Raw genomic sequence first — 7,152 nt, 5'->3', positions numbered from 1 at the left:
GATGACTGTAAGAAAAGCCTGGATATATTGAAGGAGAAGATGGTTACTGCACCGATTCTTGTCTTCCCAAACTGGAAGAAAGAGTTTCATGTTCATGTTGATGCATCATGTATAGCGCTAGGGTCAGTACTAACATATTATGGGGGAGAAGGCTTGGATCACCCTATCGCGTTCGTGAGTCATAGATTATCTAAAGCAGAAAAGAACTATTCCACCACTAGATGCGAGGGACTGGCTATGGTATATGCGCTCTAGAAGTATCGACACTACTTGCTATGAGGTCACTTCAAGATGTATACAGGTCATTCTACGCTGAAATACTTGGTCAATAAGCTTGTGTTGGGGGGGCGCATATGCAGGTGGCTTTTATTGTCACAAGAATATGATTTTGAAGTTGTTGTGAAACCTGGATGATTAAACACGGGACCAGATCACTTGTCGCACATTGAGATAGGGGAGGAACCTATTAATTTGGAGGAAGGATTACCTGACGTGCATCTTTTTGCTGTGTGCAAAGTGGATGGACATTTTGAAGATATAATTAACTTTTTAACAACTGGTACTGCGCTGGAAGGATACTTTGTCCAGCAGAAGAAGGAACTGGTGGTGCATGCGACAGATTTCTTTGTCATTGCGGGGCATATATATAAGATGGGGAATGATGAGATACTACGAAGGTATGTACCTGAGATTGAACAAAGCAGCATCCTCGTGGATGCTCATGGGGGTGCTACGAGAGGTCATTATGCAGGGAGAGAAACCACGCAAAAGATTCTTCACACAGGGTTGTGGTGACCAACCCTTCATTAGGATTCAAAAGCACATTGCAAGGCATGTGATGTATGTCAAAGAACAGGTAAGCCATCGCAGAGGGATGAGATGCCTTTGAATCCACAAATGACGTTGCAGCCCTTCGAAAAGTGGGTAATAGACTTTGTAGGACCCATCAAACCTCAAGGAAATACAGGCGCAATATATATTATCACTGTGACAGAGTACCTAACTCGTTGGGCAGAAGCGCAACTAGTGAAGGATTGCACGGTTGTAACTGCCGCGAAGTTTCTATTTGAACACATACTAATGTGATTTGGATGTCTGAGGATCTTGATGAGCGATCGTGATACACATTTCCTGAACGAGACGATCAACACGCTGACAGAAGAGTTTCAGGTGTATCATCAGAAAAGCACACCATATCAACCACAGGTTAACGGGACAATAGAAGTGTTCAAAAAAGCACTAGAGATCGCACTGACCAAGGTATGCAATGTTCAGTGAAGTGATTGGGACTTGCACATACCTGCAGTGTTATGGGCTTATAGGATGACATGCAAGAAATTGACGGGATAGACACCTTTTAGGCTTGTCTATGGAGTGGAAGCCCTAATGCCTATGGAACATATCATGCCTAGTCTGCACATAGTAGTGCTCATGGGTATGATGCATCGCAAAGCCTTGGAAGAGAGGCTCGCGCAATTGCAGGAGCTCGAAGAATAATGATCTTTGGCTGGCTTTCGCCAGCAGGTACAGAAATAGCGTGAAAAGGCCTGGGACGATCGACATATTAAGTTGTGCACATTCAAGGTGAATTATTTGGTGTTGTTGTATGATAGTAAGTTTGCTAAATTCCTTGGGAAGCTCAGAATGCAATGGCTAGGGCCGTATGTTATTAAGGAGATCACAGATGGTGGTGCGGTGCAGTTGGTAAAGTTAAATGGAGAACTCTTCCCAGGAAAAGTCAATGGCAGTCATTTGAAGCCATACACAGGGGGCTTGGCCATCTGACTAGTCGATAGAAGCATAGTTTTAGCACTCTAGGTAGTTGAAAGGAGGCACGAGACTATAAACTACTATGCCCAGGAGCTACGCGATGTCAGGATTGTGCACAGTAGAGAAGTGTCACAAGGTCCGCGATAGTGTAAAGGTTGCTGCGCTGCCGCGAGGGTCAGCTGGAAGGTGACCATTAATGTCACTATTCACAGTGGGATACTTGGTTTGAGACCAAATGGAGTGGGCGGTAGGAATTTAAGGCGAACTTTGTGGGCTAGATTCTTGAAAAATGCCGCCAATCGAGCATTAATGGACCGAACGTGGGGGGAACGGTCGAATTCGAATTCAAAAGGTGTTATAAATTACAAAGGGCTCTCCAGCAAACAACACTTATAAATTTGAGAACTGAGTTGTTGTGCACCTAGAAATTCATGAACATATACATGTTCAATCTTCTGAAGGCGAATTCGTTGCTTAAGAAATTACCCGAGACGTTGAGAGACTTGTGGAATTGCACTATGGTGGCACCTGAAGAATCCATGGATACCAAAGTAATGACTATCGAGGAATCCACGTAGGTCATTACGGAAGTGAAATCCCCAGAAAGTGTCGGGATAGTCACAGAAATTCCTAAATCTCCACGCACACTGAGACCCAAGAAAGACAAGTAGGCCATGGTACTGGTGTTGTGTGTGGAGCATGATTGTTTAGAGGTGTTTGTTTCAGCCGGATGTATACCCCAGGAATTTTGTACACCCCTCCACGCGGGGGGATGCGGGGGGGACTTGTCCCCCTCGCGGGGGTCTAGGGGCGCTGATCCCCCCCGGTTGGGGGGTCCGAGGGCCCGGTGGGGGCTCAGGGGCAACGCTTCCGATGCTAAAAATAGATGTAAAATTGCCTTGTAAAAGTATAGTAATTTCTAGTCAATCTAGGCCGTTCATTAGGTAGATGATCTGACGGTAGAACTTATGTTTAGTTTAGGGTTTTTTGCCCTAGAAGGCAACCCCTCTCTTTGTATGAGGGCATTGTATTGAGTCTGTGTAATAGATGTGTATTCTGTGAGCGAGAAATAGAGAGGTGAGACTTTGAGAGAAAACAGAGGATAGTACAGCGGATCTGTTGTAGGTTGTGTCTCTTCATTTTGCTGGATAATAGAAAGGAAGGACTGACTGTTCGGTGTGGGCGTAGCCTAAACTGGGTGAACCACGTATATCTGTGTCTCTCTTGTTTTATGCGTTTTTTGTTTTTATATTTCTGCAATATTTTATGTGTTAAATTGCTCCATAATATATAATTTTCTAACAACCGGTGCATGTATCACCTAGGAATCCGTTAAGGACTAAGATTACCATTGAAGAAAAGGGGAAGGCTATTAATTTGGAGGATGATGAGGATGAAGAATTTGAAGAAATCCTGGTAGAGGAGGAGGATGTAGAAATGGAGGTTGAAACCTAGGGTGTGGACCCTCTTACCAGACTGCCTACATATGTTCCTCCGTGGAAGGGTAAAGCAAAGGTGCCCAAAGATATATATGAGAGAAAGAGCTCTCTGTAGACTCTACTGCTCCTTGACGACATTATTTTTTAAGGAGCACACTTAGGGCGAGTGCCCCTACTGAAATTTGAATACTGGGATCTCGCGGACCACGAGAAATTCCCACATTTGGCAACCGTGCAACTAATGCGCTAGAAGAAAGACACGTCAACTGGAATCATAGAGTTGGAGTCGTGTAAATGGATGAGAGGTGTAGAGAAGGCAGGATTGTTAAACCTGCTCTGGGTGCCGCATTACCATTGCGTCTCAGTGACCATTTTTGTCATCAGGCAGTTGCTCTTCCTGGTGCATGATGGGTGCTTGTGGCTGGAGGAGCCCATCCCCATCACAGACCATTTGATTCACAGAATTATCTAGCTCCCTTGCAAATTGGAGGACCCAAAAAACATCGCGAAGGGAAAGAGTGATGATTTGGCCATTGTGAATTCCATGAAGAAGAAGTTTAAACTAGAGAAGAAGAAGAGAGGGTATGCCATTTCTATCATCAACAACCCTGCGGTCAAAGTTGCTACATAGATATTGGCAGGAAAGGTTATGCGGAAGTGCCACACGGATGAGGTGCCCACGCTGATAGTCGCACTAGCAGCGCAATGCGCAGAAGGGGTCTAGTTCAACTGGGCAAACTACTTATGTGGAGAGTTTCTTGAGAACTACCATGAGGCACAGGAGTAGGGAAAAAAATTTCACTATGTGTGGCTTCTTTTATCCATAGTACTGGTGAAATGGGAATTGCCTGAAGATAGCCAATTCCCAACGATCACGTAGGACCTTCCGGAGGAAGTGAAGTACGCTTCGCTATGGGTAACCAGGGATGCACAAAGGATAAGGGACAGCAAAATCTTCTGGGTGTTCATGGAGATGAACATCAAAATGGGGATTAATCGCAAGTCGTGGTTATCATCCATGGTCTACAATAGTCCACAGAGCTTTGTAGAGTTTAAGGAAGATTACCACGATGTCTACATCATGGTGTCAAAGGACCCTGTGAAGATGTGGGGCGAGCTACCTTATCTGGTGATAGATGATGTCATCTTTGCAGTCCTTGAGTCATGGCTATCGATGTGGCGCACTCCAGCTAGCTCCACGGTGGAAGCAGACAAGTCTGCTTCACAGTGGAAAATGGAAGAGGCAAAATTGTGGATGGCGCAGTTGGCAGAAAAGCACAGAAACGAAGCAGCAGCAGCTAAGGCCCAGGCGGCGCGTGATGCTGCAAAGTTGGTAGAAGAGCAGCAGAAGGTAGAAAAAGAAGATCGTGAAGGACAGAAGTCACCTTCACCCGAGCCAGAGACCGATACAGAGCAAGGTGGTGTGGACCCACAAACAGTGTCTACCCAGCTAAAACGTCCACGCCTAAAAGAGCAGGTAGGGCCACAAAAGAAGTCAAAGGCTTCAAAGACTTCATTCGACCCGATCTCCCTCAGTGAGGGGGATCTCCAAGATATTTGCAAGACAGTGAGGGAAGTCACCACAGAGGCCCTCTAACAGTTTGAGGAGGAACACTAGTTGGCGTTGGGGGCTCTTCGGGCATCGATACAGGAGTTTTAGGTGTGCACTCCATAGGCTAGCACAATATCAACCAACCTTGTAATAGGCACGTCCACAGCCAAGGAAATGTTGCACGCCCAGGTGACTAACATAATAGTGCTGCCAGATGGAGCACTCATTACAAAAAATGAGGTTGACAATCCTATGGTCAGCAAGTTGAAGGGAATCAGATTAAACGTAGCTGCGCTCCCTCGGGAGACACTCTATATTTTGTAGGATGGAATTACTATAGAACTACAGGCCAGGGAGGGTCGCGCTCCACAGGTAATGAGTGAGCAGTGCATCAACATTGAACAGTTGAGCCTGCAGTACGACAAGGCAGTGGCATAGAATAGACAAATAATACAGGTGGTGGAGGAAGTCTGCTAGATGATCCTGGAGTTGACCATCTAAGCAGAAGAACCAGTGGAGGTGCGCGTCCGAGAATTAGCAGCAAGTGTGCGTGAGGCAAAGGAAGAAATGGCCAGGGTTTAGCTGGAGTTGAACCTTTAGATAGTAGAACTGTAGTTGAAGGAGCGGCCTTCAACTCCGCCAGAGGTTAAGGAACAACATGCCACCATGATCATGAGAGCAATCGTGGTGGTCAACAGTGCAGTGAAAGACTGCAAAGTTGTTCAAGCAGTCGTTCGAGGTCCTCACCACCCTGCAGGAGGATCCGAACATACATCGCCTAGATGCAGAGGCACATGAGCTACAACAGAGATACGAAAAAGTAAAAGGGACCGCGTAAATGGTTTCCCTTACATAGAGACTCGTGAGGATGCATCAGGTTAAAGCGCGAAAGGAGTAGGTAGATGTTGCTTGGCATAAAGAATTAGTTTTGAAGGCACACCTACAACCATGGATTGATGAGGCGTATATCATTACAGCCTCCAATGAAGCAGAGATCACGCAGCTACAAGAAACGTAGGAAAGGATCCAAGGCAGTAGTTCAACCACAACGATCTCTGAATAGTGCGTCAAGGAAGTACAGCAGGCAGCCGCTCAGTGCGTTGCCAAACTTGCAACAATCCAAGCAGAATTGGGAGATCTTTGCCCAAAGATCTCCACACCGATAGAGTGACTTGAGGGAAAGTCACGATGTTTGTGTTGGGGGCCTGTTGGATGTGAGATCCCCCAAGGGAAGTTTTGGGGCTTAGAGCCCAAATTTTGGTCAAAGATTGTAATTATGATGTAAAGACTCCGCATTTTGTGGGCGTGGAGCGCGTAGCTTGTAAAAGAGTCATAGGGTTGTCTGCCCTTAATTTTTTTATTGTAAAGTCGACTGTAGAGATCTACCCATGGTCCGTTAAGCATGGGATTGTATAAATAGAGCGAGGCTCTAGCTAGTTAAGATGTCACAATCAAGATGAAGATGAAGAATTGAGTCATATATGTGGAGTAAAGTCTAGTTTTGGGTCGTAGAGTAGGAGAAGGCTCTGCAGCTAAGTGCACAGAGGCCTAGTAGTTCGCAGCTGAGTGCGTGGACCCCTGCAGCTGAGTGCGCGGGGTGAGTTGAGTCTGTAATAGTTGGAAGTATTAATAAAGAGAAGTTTCCTACCATTTCTATGTATCTATTTCCTGTTTTATGCATATGTTACATTGGATATGTTAGCACTTGAGATTTCACCCTAGGCTAAGGAAGGTAAACCTTCAAGGCTACATCAAACCATTTCACCTCGTAGCTAGCCCTACGAGGTATGAGAAGGCTCTCTCGGGTCAGATTTGATAGATCTTATAATATAATTAGGCTGACCAAATAGAAATAAAGATTTTAGGCTAGTAAATTGATAGGGGGTTTGATTTGATGATTTTTGGGGTTTTTTAATGGAATGACGGGGCTTTTCTGGGCTACATGGGCAAAATCACAGCTTCAAACAGAAAAATATAATGACTACATAGGTTATCAACTGAGGCAAGGTAGGCATGCAATTTAACACCAAATCTGGTTTCAAATGGGATGGCAAGACTGGTGAGGAGCTAAGGAGGGCAGACAATAACTCTGAATCCTCCTTAAACAGTAGAAAACATCGAATGCGAACAAACTTATAGGAGGAGCATATAATACTATGAATTCCTACCTAATCTCTTCATTTGTTCAGCTTGAAAGGGTCATGAAATGAAATGGAACATACTGATTACATATGAGACAAAGGGAAAAACTTATGCTAAATCAACATACCACATGAATCTCAGCAAACAGAGCTTTGAAATTCCATTAAATTCTCTGCTTGAAAACTGTACAATAAAAAGCTCTCTGCTTCTCCAGCAGCTCCCAGCGCTCAGAAAAACTCCCTCTCTTTC

The sequence above is a fragment of the Pinus tabuliformis genome, chromosome 9 (genome assembly GCF_031772625.1).
Source record: "Pinus tabuliformis cultivar Carrire ecotype Pingquan chromosome 9, CPIR1, whole genome shotgun sequence".
Taxonomy (NCBI): Eukaryota; Viridiplantae; Streptophyta; class Pinopsida; order Pinales; family Pinaceae; genus Pinus; species Pinus tabuliformis.
Note: the sequence above shows the minus strand (reverse complement) of the source record.